The sequence below is a fragment of the Mytilus galloprovincialis genome, chromosome 11 (assembly GCF_965363235.1).
Source record: "Mytilus galloprovincialis chromosome 11, xbMytGall1.hap1.1, whole genome shotgun sequence".
NCBI lineage: Eukaryota > Metazoa > Mollusca > Bivalvia > Mytilida > Mytilidae > Mytilus > Mytilus galloprovincialis.
In genome coordinates, this window is record NC_134848.1 from 1,613,909 (window position 1) to 1,637,238 (window position 23,330).

A 23,330-nucleotide genomic window follows, 5' to 3' on the forward strand; every position below is an offset into this window, starting at 1 on the left:
CTTGACATAAAGACCAGTGAACCTAAACCAACAACAAATATAAAGTAAACAATGCAGAATAGTCTTATTTATACTTGACATAAAGAACAGTGAACCTTAACCAACAACAAATATAAAGTATACAATGCAGAATAGTCTTATTTATACTTGACATAAAGACCAGTGAACCTAAACCAACAACAAATATAAAGTATACAATGCAGAATAGTCTTATTTATACTTGACATAAAGACCAGTAAACCTAACCAACAACAAATATAAAGTATACAATGCAAAATAGTCTTATTTGTACTTGACATAAAGAACAGTGAACCTAAACCAACAACAAATATAAAGTAAACAATGCAGAATAGTCTTATTTATACTTGACATAAAGACCAGTAAACCTAACCAACAACAAATATAAAGTATACAATGCAGAATAGTCTTATTTATACTTGACATAAAGACCAGTAAACCTAACCAACAACAAATATAAAGTATACAATGCAGAATAGTCTTATTTATACTTGACATAAAGACCAGTGAACCTAAACCAACAACAAATATAAAGTATACAATGCAGAATAGTCTTAATTATACTTGACATAAAGAACAGTGAACCTAAACCAACAACAAATATAAAGTATACAATGCAGAATAGTCTTATTTATACTTGACATAAAGTACAGTGAACCTAAACCAACAACAAATATAAAGTATACAATGCAGAATAGTCTTATTTATACTTGACATAAAGAACAGTAAACCTAAACCAACAACAAATATAAAGTATACAATGCAGAATAGTCTGATTTATACTTGACATAAAGACCAGTGAACCTTAACCAACAACAAATATAAAGTATACAATGCAGAATAGTCTTATTTATACTTGACATAAAGACCAGTGAACCTTAACCAACAACAAATATAAAGTATACAATGCAGAATAGTCTTATTTATACTTGACATAAAGAACAGGGAACCTTAACCAACAACAAATATAAAGTTTACAATGCAGAATGGTCTTATTTATACTTGACATAAAGACCAGTGAACCTAAACCAACAACAAATATAAAGTAAACAATGCAGAATAGTCTTATTTGTACTTGACATAAAGAACAGTGAACCTTAACCAACAACAAATATAAAGTATACAATGCAGAATACTCTTATTTATACTTGACATAAAGAACAGGGAACCTTAACCAACAACAAATATAAAGTATACAATGCAGAATAGTCTTATTTATACTTGACATAAAGAACAGTAAACATAAACCAACAACAAATATAAAGTATACAATGCAGAATAGTCTTATTTATACTTGACATAAAGACCAGTGAACCTTAACCAACAACAAATATAAAGTATACAATGCAGAATAGTCTTATTTATACTTAACATAAAAAACAGTAAACCTAAACCAACAACAAATATAAAGTATACAATGCAGAATAGTCTTATTTATACTTGACATAAAGACCAGTGAACCTTAACCAACAACAAATATAAAGTATACAATGCAGAATACTCTTATTTATACTTGACATAAAGAACAGGGAACCTTAACCAACAACAAATATAAAGTATACAATGCAGAATAGTCTTATTTATACTTGACATAAAGACCAGTAAACCTAAACCAACAACAAATATAAAGTATACAATGCAGAATAGTCTTATTTATACTTGACATAAAGAACAGTAAACCTAAACCAACAACAAATATAAAGTATACAATGCAGAATAGTCTTATTTATACTTGACGTAAAGAACAGTGAACCTAAACCAACAACAAATATAAAGTATACAATGCAGAATAGTCTTATTTATACTTGACATAAAGAACAGTAAACCTAAACCAACAACAAATATAAAGTATACAATGCAGAATAGTCTTATTTATACTTGACGTAAAGAACAGTGAACCTAAACCAACAACAAATATAAAGTATACAATGCAGAATAGTCTTATTTATACTTGACATAAAGAACAGTAAACCTTAACCAACAACAAATATAAAGTATACAATGCAGAATAGTCTTATTTATACTTGACATAAAGAACAGTGAACTAAACCAACAACAAATATAAAGTATACAATGCAGAATAGTCTTATTTATACTTGACATAAAGAACAGTAAACCTAAACCAACAACAAATATAAAGTATACAATGCAGAATAGTCTTATTTATACTTGACATAAAGAACAGTAAACCTAAACCAACAACAAATATAAAGTATACAATGCAGAATAGTCTTATTTATACTTGACGTAAAGAACAGTGAACCTAAACCAACAACAAATATAAAGTATACAATGCAGAATAGTCTTATTTATACTTGACATAAAGAACAGTGAACCTAAACCACCAACAAATATAAAGTATACAATGCAGAATAGTCTTATTTATACTTGACATAAAGAACAGTAAACCTTAACCAACAACAAATATAAAGTATACAATGCAGAATAGTCTTATTTATACTTGACATAAAGAACAGTGAACCTTAACCAACAACAAATATAAAGTATACAATGCAGAATAGTCTTATTTATACTTGACATAAAGAACAGTGAACCTTAACCAAAAACAAATATAAAGTATACAATGCAGAATAGTCTTATTTATACTTGACATAAAGAACAGTAAACCTTAACCAACAACAAATATAAAGTATACAATGCAGAATAGTCTTATTTATACTTGACATAAAGACCAGTGAATCTTAACCAACAACAAAAATAAAGTATACAATGCAGAATAGTCTTATTTATACTTGACATAAAGACCAGTGAACCTTAACCAACAACAAATATAAAGTATACAATGCAGAATAGTCTTATTTATACTTGACATAAAGACCAGTGAACCTAAACCAACAACAAATATAAAGTATACAATGCAGAATAGTCTTATTTATACTTGACATAAAGACCAGTGAATCTTAACCAACAACAAAAATAAAGTATACAATGCAGAATAGTCTTATTTATACTTGACATAAAGACCAGTAAACCTTAACCAACAACAAATATAAAGTATACAATGCAGAATAGTCTTATTTATACTTGACATAAAGAACAGTGAACCTAAACCAACAACAAATATAAAGTATACAATGCAGAATAGTCTTATTTATACTTGACATAAAAAACAGTAAACCTAAACCAACAACAAATATAAAGTATACAATGCAGAATAGTCTTATTAATACTTGACATAAAGACCAGTGAACCTTAACCAACAACAAATATAAAGTATACAATGCAGAATAGTCTTATTTATACTTGACATAAAGACCAGTGAACCTAAACCAACAACAAATATAAAGTATACAATGCAGAATAGTCTTATTTATACTTGACACAAAGAACAGTAAACCTAAACCAACAACAAATATAAAGTATACAATGCAGAATAGTCTTATTTATACTTGACGTAAAGAACAGTGAACCTAAACCAACAACAAATATAAAGTATACAATGCAGAATATTCTTATTTATACTTGACATAAAGAACAGTGAACCTTAACCAACAACAAATATAAAGTATACAATGCAGAATAGTCTTATTTCTACTTGACATAAAGACCAGTGAACCTTAACCAACAACAAATATAAAGTATACAATGCAGAATAGTCTTATTTATACTTGACATAAAGACCAGTCAACCTAAACCAACAACAAATATAAAGTATACAATGCAGAATGGTCTTATTTATACTTGACATACAGACCAGTGAACCTTAACCAACAACAAATATAAAGTATACAATGCAGAATAGTCTTATTTATACTTGACATAAAGAACAGTGAACCTTAACCAACAACAAATATAAAGTATACAATGCAGAATAGTCTTATTTATACTTGACATAAAGAACAGTGAACCTTAACCAACAACAAATATAAAGTATACAATGCAGAATAGTCTTATTTATACTTGACATAAAGACCAGTGAACCTTAACCAACAACAAATATAAAGTATACAATGCAGAATAGTCTTATTTATACTTGACATAAAGAACAGTGAACCTTATCCAACAACAAATATAAAGTATACAATGCAGAATAGTCTTATTTATACTTGACATAAAGAACAGTGAACCTCAACCAACAACAAATATAAAGTATACAATGCAGAATAGTCTTATTTATACTTGACATAAAGAACAGTGAACCTTAACCAACAACAAATATAAAGTATACAATGCAGAATAGTCTTATTTATACTTGACATAAAGAACAGTAAACCTTAACCAACAACAAATATAAAGTATACAATGCAGAATAGTCTTATTTATACTTGACATAAAGACCAGTAAACCTTAACCAACAACAAATATAAAGTATACAATGCAGAATAGTCTTATTTATACTTGACATAAAGAACAGTAAACCTTAACCAACAACAAATAAATAAAGTATACAATGCAGAATAGTCTTATTTATACTTGACATAAAGACCAGCAAACCTTAACCAACAACAAATATAAAGTATACAATGCAGAATAGTCTTATTTATACTTGACATAAAGACCAGTGAACCTTAACCAACAACAAATATAAAGTATACAATGCAGAATAGTCTGATTTATACTTGACATAAAGAACAGTGAACCTAAACCAACAACAAATATAAAGTATACAATGCAGAATAGTCTTCTTTATACTTGACATAAAGAACAGTAAACCTTAACCAACAACAAATATAAAGTATACAATGCAGAATAGTCTTATTTATACTTGACATAAAGAACAGTAAACCTAAACCAACAACAAATATAAAGTATACAATGCAGAATAGTCTTATTTATACTTGACATAAAGAACAGTGAACCTAAACCAACAACAAATATAAAGTATATAATGCAGAATAGTCTTATTTATACTTGACATAAAGAACAGTAAACCTTAACCAACAACAAATATAAAGTATACAATGCAGAATAGTCTTATTTATACTTGACATAAAGAACAGTGAACCTTAACCAACAACAAATATAAAGTATACAATGCAGAATAGTCTTATTTATACTTGACATAAAGACCAGTGAACCTAAACCAACAACAAATATAAAGTATACAATGCAGAATAGTCTTATTTATACTTGACATAAAGAACAGTAAACCTAAACCAACAACAAATATAAAGTATACAATGCAGAATAGTCTTATTTATACTTGACATAAAGACCAGTAAACCTAAACCAACAACAAATATAAAGTATACAATGCAGAATAGTCTTATTTATACTTGACATAAAGAACAGGGAACCTTAACCAACAACAAATATAAAGTATACAATGCAGAATAGTCTTATTTATACTTGACATAAAGAACAGTAAACATAAACCAACAACAAATATAAAGTATACAATGCAGAATGGTCTTATTTATACTTGACATAAAGAACAGTGAACCTAAACCAACAACAAATATAAAGTATACAATGCAGAATAGTCTTATTTATACTTGACATAAAGAACAGTAAACATAAACCAACAACAAATATAAAGTATACAATGCAGAATGGTCTTATTTATACTTGACATAAAGAACAGTGAACCTAAACCAACAACAAATATAAAGTATACAATGCAGAATAGTCTTATTTATACTTGACATAAAGAACAGTGAACCTTAACCAACAACAAATATAAAGTATACAATGCAGAATAGTCTTATTTATACTTGACATAAAGACCAGTGAACCTAAACCAACAACAAATATAAAGTATACAATGCAGAATAGTCTTATTTATACTTGACATAAAGAACAGTAAACCTAAACCAACAACAAATATAAAGTATACAATGCAGAATAGTCTTATTTATACTTGACATAAAGACCAGTAAACCTAAACCAACAACAAATATAAAGTATACAATGCAGAATAGTCTTATTTATACTTGACATAAAGAACAGGGAACCTTAACCAACAACAAATATAAAGTATACAATGCAGAATAGTCTTATTTATACTTGACATAAAGAACAGTAAACATAAACCAACAACAAATATAAAGTATACAATGCAGAATGGTCTTATTTATACTTGAGATAAAGAACAGTGAACCTAAACCAACAACAAATATAAAGTATACAATGCAGAATAGTCTTATTTATACTTGACATAAAGAACAGTAAACATAAACCAACAACAAATATAAAGTATACAATGCAGAATGGTCTTATTTATACTTGACATAAAGAACAGTGAACCTTAACCAACAACAAATATAAAGTATACAATGCAGAATAGTCTTATTTATACTTGACATAAAGAACAGTAAACCTTAACCAACAACAAATATAAAGTATACAATGCAGAATAGTCTTATTTATACTTGACATAAAGAACAGTAAACCTAAACCAACAACAAATATAAAGTATACAATGCAGAATAGACTTATTTATACTTGACATAAAGACCAGTAAACCTAAACCAACAACAAATATAAAGTATACAATGCAGAATAGTCTTATTTATACTTGACATAAAGAACAGTAAACCTTAACCAACAACAAATATAAAGTATACAATGCAGAATAGTCTTATTTATACTTGACATAAAGACCAGTAAACCTAAACCAACAACAAATATAAAGTATACAATGCAGAATAGTCTTATTTATACTTGACATAAAGAACAGTAAACCTTAACCAACAACAAATATAAAGTATACAATGCAGAATAGTCTTATTTATACTTGACATAAAGAACAGTAAACCTAAACCAACAACAAATATAAAGTATACAATGCAGAATAGTCTTATTTATACTTGACATATAGAACAGTAAACCTTAACCAACAACAAATATAAAGTATACAATGCAGAATAGTCTTATTTATACTTGACATAAAGACCAGTAAACCTAAACCAACAACAAATATAAAGTATATAATGCAGAATAGTCTTATTTAAACTTGACATAAAGAACAGTAAACCTTAACCACCAACAAATATAAAGTATACAATGCAGAATAGTCTTATTTATACTTGACATAAAGAACAGTAAACCTAAACCAACAACAAATATAAAGTATACAATGCAGAATAGTCTTATTTATACTTGACATAAAGAACAGTGAACCTAAACCAACAACAAATATAAAGTATACAATGCAGAATAGTCTTATTTATACTTGACATAAAGAACAGTAAACCTAAACCAACAACAAATATAAAGTATACAATGCAGAATAGTCTTATTTATACTTGACATAAAGACCAGTGAACCTTAACCAACAACAAATATAAAGTATACAATGCAGAAAAGTCTTATTTATACTTGACGTAAAGAACAGGGAACTTTAACCAGCAACAAATATAAAGTATACAATGCAGAATAGTCTTATTTATACTTGACATAAAGAACAGTGAACCTAAACCAACAACAAATATAAAGTATACAATGCAGAATAGTCTTATTTATACTTGACATAAAGACCAGTAAACCTAAACCAACAACAAATATAAAGTATACAATGCAGAATAGTCTTATTTATACTTGACATAAAGAACAGTAAACCTAAACCAACAACAAATATAAAGTATACAATGCAGAATAGTCTTATTTATACTTGACATAAAGAACAGTGAACCTAAACCAACAACAAATATAAAGTATACAATGCAGAATAGTCTTATTTATACTTGACATAAAGAACAGTAAACCTTAACCAACAACAAATATAAAGTATACAATGCAGAATAGTCTTATTTATACTTGACATAAAAACCAGTGAACCTAAACCAACAACAAATATAAAGTATACAATGCAGAATAGTCTTATTTATACTTGACATAAAGAACAGTAAACCTTAACCAACAACAAATATAAAGTATACAATGCAGAATAGTCTTATTTATACTTGACATAAAGACCAGTGAACCTAAACCAACAACAAATATAAAGTATACAATGCAGAATAGTCTTATTTATACTTGACATAAAGACCAGTAAACCTAAACCAACAACAAATATAAAGTATACAATGCAGAATAGTCTTATTTATACTTGAAAAAAGGAACAGTCAACCTAAACCAACAACAAATATAAAGTATACAATGCAGAATAGTCTTATTTATACTTGACATAAGGAACAGTAAACCTTAACCAACAACAAATATAAAGTATACAATGCAGAATAGTCTTATTTATACTTGAAATAAGGAACAGTCAACCTTAACCAACAACAAATATAAAGTATACAATGCAGAATAGTCTTATTTATACTTGACATAAAGAACAGTAAACCTTAACCAACAACAAATATAAAGTATACAATGCAGAATAGTCTTATTTATACTTGACATAAAGAACAGTAAACCTTAACCAACAACAAATATAAAGTATACAATGCAGAATAGTCTTATTTATACTTGACATAAAGAACAGTAAACCTTAACCAACAACAAATATAAAGTATACAATGCAGTATAGTCTTATTTATACTTGACATAAAGAACAGTAAACCTTAACCAACAACAAATATAAAGTATACAATGCAGAATAGTCTTATTTATACTTGACATAAAGAACAGTAAACCTAAACCAACAACAAATATAAAGTATACAATGCAGAATAGTCTTATTTATACTTGACATAAAGACCAGTAAACCTTAACCAACAACAAATATAAAGTATACAATGCAGAATAGTCTTATTTATACTTGACATAAAGAACAGGGAACCTTAACCAACAACAAATATAAAGTATACAATGCAGAATAGTCTTATTTATACTTGACATAAAGACCAGAAAACCTAAACCAACAACACATATAAAGTATACAATGCAGAATAGTCTTATTTATACTTGACATAAAGACCAGTAAACCTAAACCAACAACAAATATAAAGTATACAATGCAGAATAGTCTTATTTATACTTGACATAAAGACCAGTAAACCTAAACCAACAACAAATATAAAGTATACAATGCAGAATAGTCTTATTTATACTTGACATGAAGAACAGTGAACCTAAACCAACAACAAATATAAAGTATACAATGCAGAATAGTCTTATTTATACTTGACATAAAGAACAGTCAACCTTAACCAACAACAAATAGAAAGTATACAATGCAGAATAGTCTTATTTATACTTGACATAAAGAACAGTGAACCTTAACCAACAACAAATATAAAGTATACAATGCAGAATAGTCTTATTTATACTTGACATAAAGACCAGTAAACCTAAACCAACAACAAATATAAAGTATACAATGCAGAATAGTCTTATTTATACTTGACATAAAGACCAGTGAACCTTAACCAACAACAAATATAAAGTATACAATGCAGAAAAGTCTTATTTATACTTGACGTAAAGAACAGGGAACTTTAACCAGCAACAAATATAAAGTATACAATGCAGAATAGTCTTATTTATACTTGACATAAAGAACAGTGAACCTAAACCAACAACAAATATAAAGTATACAATGCAGAATAGTCTTATTTATACTTGACATAAAGACCAGTAAACCTAAACCAACAACAAATATAAAGTATACAATGCAGAATAGTCTTATTTATACTTGACATAAAGAACAGTAAACCTAAACCAACAACAAATATAAAGTATACAATGCAGAATAGTCTTATTTATACTTGACATAAAGAACAGTGAACCTAAACCAACAACAAATATAAAGTATACAATGCAGAATAGTCTTATTTATACTTGACATAAAGAACAGTAAACCTTAACCAACAACAAATATAAAGTATACAATGCAGAATAGTCTTATTTATACTTGACATAAAAACCAGTGAACCTAAACCAACAACAAATATAAAGTATACAATGCAGAATAGTCTTATTTATACTTGACATAAAGAACAGTAAACCTTAACCAACAACAAATATAAAGTATACAATGCAGAATAGTCTTATTTATACTTGACATAAAGACCAGTGAACCTAAACCAACAACAAATATAAAGTATACAATGCAGAATAGTCTTATTTATACTTGACATAAAGACCAGTAAACCTAAACCAACAACAAATATAAAGTATACAATGCAGAATAGTCTTATTTATACTTGAAAAAAGGAACAGTCAACCTAAACCAACAACAAATATAAAGTATACAATGCAGAATAGTCTTATTTATACTTGACATAAGGAACAGTAAACCTTAACCAACAACAAATATAAAGTATACAATGCAGAATAGTCTTATTTATACTTGAAATAAGGAACAGTCAACCTTAACCAACAACAAATATAAAGTATACAATGCAGAATAGTCTTATTTATACTTGACATAAAGAACAGTAAACCTTAACCAACAACAAATATAAAGTATACAATGCAGAATAGTCTGATTTATACTTGACATAAAGAACAGTAAACCTTAACCAACAACAAATATAAAGTATACAATGCAGAATAGTCTTATTTATACTTGACATAAAGAACAGTAAACCTTAACCAACAACAAATATAAAGTATACAATGCAGTATAGTCTTATTTATACTTGACATAAAGAACAGTAAACCTTAACCAACAACAAATATAAAGTATACAATGCAGAATAGTCTTATTTATACTTGACATAAAGAACAGTAAACCTAAACCAACAACAAATATAAAGTATACAATGCAGAATAGTCTTATTTATACTTGACATAAAGACCAGTAAACCTTAACCAACAACAAATATAAAGTATACAATGCAGAATAGTCTTATTTATACTTGACATAAAGAACAGGGAACCTTAACCAACAACAAATATAAAGTATACAATGCAGAATAGTCTTATTTATACTTGACATAAAGACCAGAAAACCTAAACCAACAACACATATAAAGTATACAATGCAGAATAGTCTTATTTATACTTGACATAAAGACCAGTAAACCTAAACCAACAACAAATATAAAGTATACAATGCAGAATAGTCTTATTTATACTTGACATAAAGACCAGTAAACCTAAACCAACAACAAATATAAAGTATACAATGCAGAATAGTCTTATTTATACTTGACATGAAGAACAGTGAACCTAAACCAACAACAAATATAAAGTATACAATGCAGAATAGTCTTATTTATACTTGACATAAAGAACAGTCAACCTTAACCAACAACAAATAGAAAGTATACAATGCAGAATAGTCTTATTTATACTTGACATAAAGAACAGTGAACCTTAACCAACAACAAATATAAAGTATACAATGCAGAATAGTCTTATTTATACTTGACATAAAGACCAGTAAACCTAAACCAACAACAAATATAAAGTATACAATGCAGAATAGTCTTATTTATACTTGACATAAAGAACAGTAAACCTAAACCAACAACAAATATAAAGTATACAATGCAGAATAGTCTTATTTATACTTGACATAAAGACCAGTGAACCTTAACCAACAACAAATATAAAGTATACAATGCAGAATAGTCTTATTTATACTTGACATAAAGACCAGTGAACCTAAACCAACAACAAATATAAAGTATACAATGCAGAATAGTCTTATTTATACTTGACATAAAGACCAGTGAACCTTAACCAACAACAAATATAAAGTATACAATGCAGAATGGTCTTATTTATACTTGACATAAAGACCAGTAAACCTAAACCAACAACAAATATAAAGTATACAATGCAGAATGGTCTTATTTATACTTGATATAAAGAACAGTCAACCTTAACCAACAACAAATATAAAGTATACAATAGTCTTATTTATACTTGACATAAAGAACAGTAAACCTTAACCAACAACAAATAAAAAGTATACAATGCAGAATGGTCTTATTTATACTTGACATAAAGACCAGTGAACCTAAACCAACAACAAATATAAAGTATACAATGCAAAATGGTCTTATTTATACTTGACATAAAGACCAGTGAACCTTAACCAACAACAAATATAAAGTATACAATGCAGAATGGTCTTATTTATACTTGACATAAAGACCAGTGAACCTAAACCAACAACAAATATAAAGTATACAATGCAGAATAGTCTTATTTATACTTGACATAAAGAACAGGGAACCTTAACCAACAACAAATATAAAGTATACAATGCAGAATAGTCTTATTTATACTTGACATAAAGACCAGTGAACCTTAACCAACAACAAATATAAAGTATACAATGCAGAATGGTCTTATTTATACTTGACATAAAGAACAGTGAACCTTAACCAACAACAAATATAAAGTATACAATGCAGAATAGTCTTATTTATACTTGACATAAAGACCAGTGAACCTAAACCAACAACAAATATAAAGTATACAATGCAGAATAGTCTTATTTATACTTGACATAAAGACCAGTGAACCTTAACCAACAACAAATATAAAGTATACAATGCAGAATAGTCTGATTTATACTTGACATAAAGACCAGTGAACCTTAACCAACAACAAATATAAAGTATACAATGCAGAATAGTCTTATTTATACTTGACATAAAGACCAGTAAACCTAAACCAACAACAAATATAAAGTATACAATGCAGAATAGTCTTATTTATACTTGACATAAAGACCAGTAAACCTTAACCAACAACAAATATAAAGTATACAATGCAGAATAGTCTTATTTATACTTGACATAAAGAACAGTAAACCTAAACCAACAACAAATATAAAGTATACAATGCAGAATAGTCTTATTTATACTTGACATAAAGTACAGTAAACCTAAACCAACAACAAATATAAAATATACAATGCAGAATAGTCTTATTTATACTTGACATAAAGACCAGTGAACCTTAACCAACAACAAATATAAAGTATACAATGCAGAATTGTCTTATTTATACTTGACATAAAGACCAGTGAACCTAAACCAACAACAAATATAAAGTATACAATGCAGAATAGTCTTATTTATACTTGACATAAAGACCAGTGAACCTAAACCAACAACAAATATAAAGTATACAATACAGAATAGTCTTATTTATACTTGACATAAAGACCAGTAAACCTAAACCAACAACAAATATAAAGTATACAATGCAGAATAGTCTTATTTATACTTGACATAAAGACCAGTGAACCTAAACCAACAACAAATATAAAGTATACAATGCAGAATGGTCTTATTTATACTTGACATAAAGACCAGTAAACCTAACCAACAACAAATATAAAGTATACAATGCAAAATAGTCTTATTTACACTTGACATAAAGACCAGTGAACCTAAACCAACAACAAATATAAAGTATACAATGCAGAATAGTCTTATTTATACTTGACATAAAGAACAGTGAACCTTAACCAACAACAAATATAAAGTATACAATGCAGAATGGTCTTGTTTATACTTGACATAAAGACTAGCCTGGTGCATGTGTAGTGTAACGTTCAGTTAGACGTCACGATTTTTGCATAATGTCTAAGATTTTAAAACGCTATTTTAGTTATTTTCCTCTTTAAATATGTGTACGAAAATTATACCAATCGAAAGAGAATCATTTGTAGATTAATTTCATCTGTTTTTTTATTCAACATTTGTACATTAACACTTACCCTCCGAATGTTAAAACTCGGCGACGTTTCCGATATTTATACGCGGTATGATAGTTGGACAGCGTAAATTTAGAGCGATCTTGAGTTCTGACTAAATTTGCCACCTTCGCCCGTTTGTTTACACATTTAAAATTAACATAAAATGAAAGCGCGTATTTTAAGCTTTATTTTCGTATAACTTTCTTGAAGATATTATAGCTGTATCAAAATTTTTAATTTAAAAAACAATTTCGTTTAAAATTTTCAATATTAATTTTATAAAAGTAATTGATAAAAGTTATACGTATAAAAAATTTAAAACTAGCTCTTTCCAAACAGTAACTAGTCAAAAGATGCGAAACTAAAGCGATACTGACTTTACTTCGTTGAAAAAAGGTCACGACCTTCAAAATTTTCTGAAAGTCGATAACGTTCCAGATAAAAATGAATTCGATTTCTGTAGCCGCAGCGCAAATAAATGGCGTGTTTAAATCAGTAGAAGACGCGTGTAAACGTGAAAACATAGGTAATTTAGCGCAGTAATATACGGATAAATGTTTCTTTGCTAAAATAAAGAACTTACGGATAACGGTAACATGAATGAACTACGTGAACTATTGATAAACAATACGAAAATCAAGTTTCACTTTCGATTTTACGCAATCCTATTATGAAGAACTTATATAAAATAAATATAGTTTCCTAACATAAAATAAACTAGATATTTGTAATGAAACTTGAATAATTATTCGAAAAAAAAACTTCCCACACTGTCGCATAAATTCAAGAAAAAAAGTGATCTAATTTTTATATAATAATGAAATAAAAGGCAATAGAGGGGGATGCATTTTTTTTCAATAAATGTAGGTTCCTTTTCATTGTTTTTCAGATAAGTATAATGCTTTCCTGATAAGATATTTAAAATAAAAAAACGATTTCTGCTTGATAAAGATATTCGAGAGAGAAAAATGAAATTTAAAGACAATTTAATATCCCAGCAAGAGGGGTAGGGGATTTTTTTTCACAAAAATGTAGATTACTTTTTTTTTATTTTTCAGACATAAATTATGCGTTTGTGATTCAGTTACGAGATATTCTTCGGTACGAACAACAAAATATACAAGAAAAGTTACCTTAAGAAAGTAAACTCAAGAGTAAAGATACCAAGTAAAATAAGTGATTTGATAAGGAAGATAGAAAACAAGTTTGATAAAGCAAATACAGAAGAATTAAAAGAAAAAGTTTTAAGAGAAGTTCTATTGTTGTCAGAAGATTCAACCGTCATAGGAATTCATTGTTCAAAATTCAGAATTTTTTCAAATAATTTGTATAATTTTGTTTGTGGTCAAGTCACGAATGGTGTTGTATATGAACTTGAAAAGTTTCGTAGCTCAAATAATTACACTTTCACAGAATTAACAAAGTGGGTTCATCATATAGTGGGGCTTAAAAGCGAAACTTTTTCAGAACATGCCATGCGTTACTCCGTTAAATCTTTATTAAAGAATCGTTTAGATATGAGTAGAAAGGGCTATAGCTTTTCGGAACAGTTTTTGAATGAAACATATACATACCCAAAAATGGGTACTAATAAAGCAAGCTCTACAGACAACTTGGCAGAGGGTTGTGAAAATCCTAAGTGTTCGAAACAGAAATTAAAAACAATAAAGTGCTGTCAACAAATTCAAAATTTAAATTACCAACTTCAACATGAAAAAGAAGAAGTTGAAGAAGAACTTACACAAGAATATAAGGAAAATCAGCAATTATCTGATCAACTAAATAAAATCATAAAAGATAAAACAATATCAGACAAAGAACTTTCAGACTTGAAACAAAAATATGAAACTGTTATTAACAAACTTCAAAAGTATAATACTAGGAACATTAACAAAAAAATTCAGAGAAGAGACACTAAATTAGAGACTATAAACAAAACTTTAACAAATGAAAAAGAAAAATCTTCCTTTATGGAAGAAAGCATAACACAAAGTGAAAAAGAAATCTTAGTCTTAAAAGAGGATAAAAGAAATTTACAAAAAAGAATATCATATCTTAAGTCAAAACCAGAACTTTTTGAAAATAAACAGAATGAAAATATTTCTAAATTGCGCGATGAAAACAAGGAACTTCAAGAATCGAATGCCATCCTACAGGAAATAATTGAAGAATGCACAAAAATACCTATTTTTAAAACGAGAAAAGATGGGTCGCGAGAGTTTTGTGATGAAATGAAAAAAACATATATGGAATTAATATCATTAGGTGTAAGCTGTAACATGTGCAGCAATGTAATTAAATCAGTCATAAAAAATATGACTGGTCAAGAACTGAATGATATGCCAGAAGTTACATTTGCTAACAGAATGGCTCTGCAAGCTAATTTGATGGCAAAATTTCAATTGGCAGATACTATTTTAAGCAAGGACTCTGCAAACACGTTGCAGTTTGATGGCACAAGCAAGTGGGGGGAACATTTTTTTACTTTTGACATAACAACTTCAGAAAAAACATATTCAGCAAGTTTGATGGACTTAGCAACAGAAAACAGTGCAACACAATTAAATGCAACAAAAGCATTGTTTAACGAATTAGGTGAAATTTATGTATCATTGACTAATGAAAAAAATCCTGAAATATTAACAAAAGTCATTAGCAAAATGGTAAAAACTATTCATAATACTATGAGCGATAGAGGTCCAACAAACAAACCGTATGTTAAGCTATTTGAAGAATGGCGTAAATCATTATTACCCAAAGCTTTAGAAAACTGGGAAACTTTAAATGAAGAATGTCAGCAATCAATTTTAGATATTCATGATTTTTATTGTTATTTACATTTACTAACAAATTTTGCTGATTATTCTAACAAATCGTTGAAAAAATTTGAAGAAATTAGTACAGCAGAAAAAATTGGTATGAAAACTTTGTCACAATTTAGTAATTGGGGTACAAGGAGTGAGTCTGCTGCGCAAAGATTAATACGCTCGTGTTGTAACTTATTGCAAATACATGGTTGTGAAACTGCCGGTAGGCCACAGCAATTTAATGCCTATTTATTTGAAAATGGTTTAAAAAATTATCTTGTACCTTTCCGTGGGAATAGGTTTAACATTTTATTTCAAAATGCAAGAGCAGTATATGGTCATTTGACACATATCCAAGATTTTATTGAAATGTATGGTACTGGTAACAATCTGTTACTATCTGTGAATGCTGACATTGAATCCAAAATTGCCCTTGCTGGTGTTAGAGCTCTTGGTTTAGTTGATGTCCATATCAATCGTCCACTATGGAAACTTCTTGATTGTAATGATGTATCTATAACTGACATGTCACAATATTACCAAAAGTTACATGATAGTATTTCAAATTTAGTACAAGATTCTTCTCCGATGTTTGATGAAAATTATCAAATGTTTGAAAATTACCCTCCCGAAAAAGATTTGTTTGGTTTCTTTGCTTTACATGCTGTGGAAGAAAATAATGAAGAATTGGATGTTTTAACAACACAGGCTTTAGAACTTATATTGGCCAGTATTTTAAGCGTTATTAAAAGGCAGTTAGTCGATCACTTAACTGGAGGGAAGCATTCTGATCCCAATGAGGATTTGATGCTGATTAGTCAATCTGTTCCTAAAACAAACCAATCAAATGAATCAAATTTTGGTCAGTTAGACAGAATTAAAAGATTCAAACCTAATGCAACCACAGCTCATATTGAAGGAATGGTTTTATATGTTAATAATAAAACTTCTGATTGGCTTGACACGCAATGTAATGAGGCTGATATTATGCAAAAGGTATCTAAATTGTTGCCAAAATTTATAGAAAAGTGGCGACAAAGATCCAAAGATATAAAAAAAAAAAGAATTGAAATGTTACAAATAAGAGCCGATGAAATCAAAAGAAAGAAAATGAAAAAAATTGCAGAAAAACAAAAGATAATAGATAACATATTAAGATATGGACAGTGCAAAACTGAAGCGGATGTAAAGAAACTTCTATCAAAATTTAAAACTTCTCATTTGAAATTAGTTGCTTTAAAATTTCAGTTAAAGTATTATAAATGTGTTTTAAGTTTTGAAGGAAATAATGTGTTTTACAAATTTTCATCTGAAGGAAAGGCATTTAGTGTAGAAATGTTAAAAAACAATCTTATCAAAATTATTCAAAAATATTCTTCTAATATACATATTGGTGTAGACATTGACTTAGATGTCCCTAGGAAAGAAGAACATTTAAGACCATTAACAGAAAGAAATGAATTATTAAAGTCGGAAAAGGACAATTTAAAAAATGTCAGGGTTGTAAAAAAACAAAGCGCAGTTTTAAGCAAAAACGGTCTACATAATTCCAACAAAACAAGGAAACGTAAGCTTGAAAATGAAAAGGAAGAAACTTCAGCGGTTAAACATGTTAAAAAACATAAGAGAAGCCATGATGTAAAAATCAATACAAATATGACTTTTATTAGTAATTATAAAGATTTTAAAGTAAATCAGTGGATTGCTGTCGCAGGTCTTTCAGATTGGTATATAGGTCAGGTTGAAGACATTTTATCAGAAGAAACTGCAACTGTAAACTTTATGGAAAGATCAAATACAAATACATGTACATTTAAGTGGTGTTCACCACCAGCAGTGGAAACTACTTTTATTAAAACTGTAATTCATTTTGATTTTGATAATGAAATTGGACCAAATGATTCTTCTCTTCGATCATGGAAGCTGGAAAAAAAATGTTTGCTATCAATCACTACCAAATATAGAAATTACTGCTCTAGTTCTAACTAAATGTGAAAGGGTTTTTTTTTTGTTGATAGTGTTGTGAAGTTCTTCTTACTTACAGGTCTTATTTATTATTAATTATTAATAAATATGTGGTAATTCAATTTTCTGATTTTATATGCATTTTTTTTTTGGAGGTAATTTGCATTGAAAAGAATATTTGAAAAAAGGTGACAATTGACAGTACATGCATAATCACAAAAACAAATATATACTAACCAACTACATGTACATGTGTTTTGAGAATATACTTTAACAATGTTAAATGAAAAGAAAAACTCAAAAAGTCATTATAAACCAAAAAAAATTAAGGATGATATATATTTGCAAATGAGACAACCATCCACCATCTACCAGAGTCAGTGACCGAGATTTATCCGCATACTGATACAGCCTTCAACAATAAGTAAACTCAATACTACAATAATTGTATCAATAAATGTCACTCAGTCAGTGTTTCTTATATTCAAGCTGTTCAGATTCATTAAAGATGTATGAAGATTTGGTCGTAACAACTTGATATTTTTTTTAATTTTTTTTACAATTTCAGAATTTATACTGTTGCTATGGAAACAAAAATACATATATTATTATATTTTAAGCATTTTTAACTCTAAAATTGTCATAAAAATAAACCTCATCTTTTGTAGTTACAGAAAAGTTTCAACATTTTGAATTTTTATCATTTGAGAAGAATTTTTCACGAAAAATACGAAATAATGCTTTCTGTTGCCATGGTAACTGAAAATTTTATAATCAAATATCAGAAAACAACAGCAGAAATTGAACCCCTAAACTTGTTTTATCAATAAACTAACAATTCCTATAAAAAAGCTGACTTATGTAGATACTATTGCAAGTAAAAAGCCCTCAAAGCAGTTATTTTCATTTTTTTCTGTTTCGTTACCATGGTAACTATGGATTTTTTTTCAATTTCCAACACAAAAAAAAATTCAATTCTTATACTCATTTAAGGTTCTTATATTTCTTTATATGTATTTAAAATTTTACATCAAAAGGTTGAGGCATTAAAAAGTTCTGTTATTTTCATTATTTGATTTTTGCTTTTTTAACTGTTTTCGGTGCCATATTACTGTATTAAAGTTATCATAGAAACGGTCTAAAAATATAACATATTCAACACATTCAAAATGTCGTACCTCAAAAACTATACATCCAATCTCCATGAAATAAAATGTAGTTTCTTTCTTTTTAAAAGATCTTTCAAATGCATTAAAGATAAATTAAATATGACTAATGAAATATTTGGCTGCACCAGGCTATAAAGACCAGTGAACCTAAACCAACAACAAATATAAAGTATACAATGCAGAATAGTCTTATTTATACTTGACATAAAGAACAGGGAACCTTAACCAACAACAAATATAAAGTATACAATGCAGAATAGTCTAATTTATACTTGACATAAAGACCAGTAAACCTAAACCAACAACAAATATAAAGTATACAATGCAGAATAGTCTTATTTATACTTGACATAAAGACCAGTAAACCTAAACCAACAACAAATATAAAGTATACAATGCAGAATAGTCTTATTTATACTTGACATAAAGAACAGTAAACCTTAACCAACAATAAATATAAAGTATACAATGCAGAATGGTCTTATTTATACTTGACATAAAGAACAGTGAACCTAAACCAACAACAAATATAAAGTATACAATGCAGAATGGTCTTATTTATACTTGACATAAAGAACAGTGAACCTAAACCAACAACAAATATAAAGTATACAATGCAGAATAGTCTTATTTATACTTGACATAAAGACCATTAAACCTAAACCAACAACAAATATAAAGTATACAATGCAGAATAGTCTTATTTATACTTGACATAAAGACCAGTGAACCTAAACCAACAACAAATATAAAGTATACAATGCAGAATAGTCTGATTCATACTTGACATAAAGACCAGTGAACCTTAACCAACAACAAATATAAAGTATACAATGCAGAATAGTCTTATTTATACTTGACGTAAAGAACAGGGAACCTTAACCAACAACAAATATAAAGTATACAATGCAGAATGGTCTTATTTATACTTGACATAAAGACCAGTGAACCTTAACCAACAACAAATATAAAGTATACAATGCAGAATAGTCTTATTTATACTTGACATAAAGAACAGTAAACCTTAACCAACAACAAATATAAAGTATACAATGCAGAATAGTCTTATTTATACTTGACATAAAGAACAGTGAACTTAAACCAACAACAAATATAAAGTATACAATGCAGAATAGTCTTATTTATACTTGACGTAAAGAACAGGGAACCTTAACCAACAACAAATATAAAGTATACAATGCAGAATAGTCTGATTTATACTTGACGTAAAGAACAGGGAACCTTAACCAACAACAAATATAAAGTATACAATGCAGAATAGTCTGATTTATACTTGACATAAAGACCAGTGAACCTTAACCAACAACAAATATAAAGTATACAATGCAGAATAGTCTTATTTATACTTGACGTAAAGAACAGGGAACCTTAACCAACAACAAATATAAAGTATACAATGCAGAATAGTCTGATTTATACTTGACATAAAGACCAGTGAACCTTAACCAACAACAAATATAAAGTATACAATGCAGAATAGTCTTATTTATACTTGACATAAAGAACAGTGAACTTAAACCAACAACAAATATAAAGTATACAATGCAGAATAGTCTGATTTATACTTGACATACAGAACAGTAAACCTTAACCAACAACAAATATAAAGTATACAATGCAGAATGGTCTTATTTATACTTGACATAAAGACCAGTGAACCTTAACCAACAACAAATATAAAGTATACAATGCAGAATGGTCTTATTTATACTTGACATAAAGAACAGTCAACCTTAACCAACAACAAATATAAAGTATACAATGCAGAATAGTCTTATTTATACTTGACATAAAGACCAGTAAACCTAAACCAACAACAAATATAAAGTATACAATGCAGAATAGTCTTATTTATACTTGACATAAAGAACAGTGAACCTCAACCAACAACAAATATAAAGTATACAATGCAGAATAGTCTTATTTATACTTGACATAAAGACCAGTAAACCTAAACCAACAAATATAAAGTATACAATGCAGAATAGTCTTATTTATACTTGACATAAAGAACAGTGAACCTTAACCAACAACAAATATAAAGTATACAATGCAGAATAGTCTTATTTATACTTGACATAAAGACCAGTAAACCTAGACCAACAACAAATATAAAGTGTCATTATAAAGAAATCAATGAATAGTATTTGAGATTTTACTGTTAAAGAAATTATTGCAGTATGTAAAATTTACATTAAAACCAAACAAACTACAAGAAATAAAGCTATCTTTATGATAATTCAACAATCTGTTTGGAAACTACAGTTAATTTTGTCTGTGTCATTAACTTGTAATAAGTAACAACAGAGTGTTTAGGGATTTTACTAACTCTACATATTTGGAACATACTGGTACAACTGTTATATTAAAATACATTCTGCAAAATACAGCTGGGATTGTTTCTTTATTCATACATATCTCTGATTATTTCTTGAACAAATAATCATGTTTATGTGCAACTCCTAGTATATTCTTGCTTGCTCTATATTCACAAGTTTAATAGCACATGAGTAAAAGGCTGACATGTGTTGGGGTAAATTCAGTAAATAAATATACGTCATCAGGGACCGCCCATTTGGGGGAGAGCTTTCTGTCTAAAAGTGAAGTCATGTGCTCTTCTGATTGGTAGATAATGTTTGTAATAAATATTTTATGGTAGATGGATCAAAACTAGAGTTGAAAAAATAAAATAAATAAATGCTGAATGTACTATTTTTTTCCCCTACAGGATTGAAGAGTAATGGGGGTCAGTATAGGAATTCAGTGCGAATCTACATTGTTTGTAAACAAGGCCATGTGAATGCCCAAAAATGCCGCATGACCCTATGTTTTTATTGTTGCAAAAGATAGGGCTACATTTGTACTTTCAATGCATGATATATGAAAGTTTTTAATTTCTAAAGGTAAATCAGGTATAAACTTATTTCCACACATAGATTAGCATTAAAGTCAATGGGAGATTTTTTACTGAATTTACCCCTATGGGAAAATATGCACTTTTTCACTGTACTTGGCCAAGGCCACACAATAATCACAAAACTCATTTCCTGTAAATGTTAATGTAATGGAAGGATTTCGGAACCTTTTGAAGTTGCTTTTTACACAAATTTCTATCTTTAACCGCAGCTATCCAGGATGCACTCAGTGTACTGTGAGAGAAGCATGGAGTATATGGTAAAAATCAGTTTTTGTGTCCAGATTGAAAGAAACAATAGAAATTACACTTGAAAGTTATGATATCAATGAAAGGCATAAATATTCTCCCCATTTACATCATATTTTGCACATATTTCTCCTCATAATGTATAAAATCATATGAAAAAAATGGATTACCTCCCTTTGACATAGTGTGTTTTTTTTAGCTGTGTTCCCCATGTTAAGTTGTAGAACAAGTGTTTAATAAGCACTTTTCTAGTATTTTAACACTCGAATAATCTAACCGCATGAAGGTATTCATTTATTTTTACATAACGCATTGCGTTTCTTTATTTAAAGAATATGCTAGACAACTTTTCATGATTACAAATGTACATGTCCTTCATCTATGAAACAAGTGTTGAAATGTTTGTAATTGGATTTTTATGTTAAATAATGGCTTTTAAATATTCTAAATTGTTACTTGAATCTCCCAAATGTAAAGTTTGGTCATACCTAATCTTATTTTTTCATATTTGGCACTTTTTTCTACTTCAGTTCTGGCTGTCTAGTTTTGGCGAAGAACCCATCCTGATGTTGGGGTAACAGGAATTTCTGCAGAGTGATTGTCAATGACATTTTGTGAAATTTACAAGTAATTAAAACACAGATTTGGTATAAGGAAACATAATTGTTGTT

The 23,330-nt window shown here is 28.3% G+C and overlaps 1 protein-coding gene across 1 annotated transcript in view; it reads right to left on the reverse strand.

The window, feature by feature from the left end:
• LOC143051531 (uncharacterized) overlaps window positions 1-23,330 on the reverse strand; it is a 335,962-nt gene that overhangs the window by 56,457 nt on the left and 256,175 nt on the right. The gene's annotated exons all lie outside the window — the stretch shown is intronic.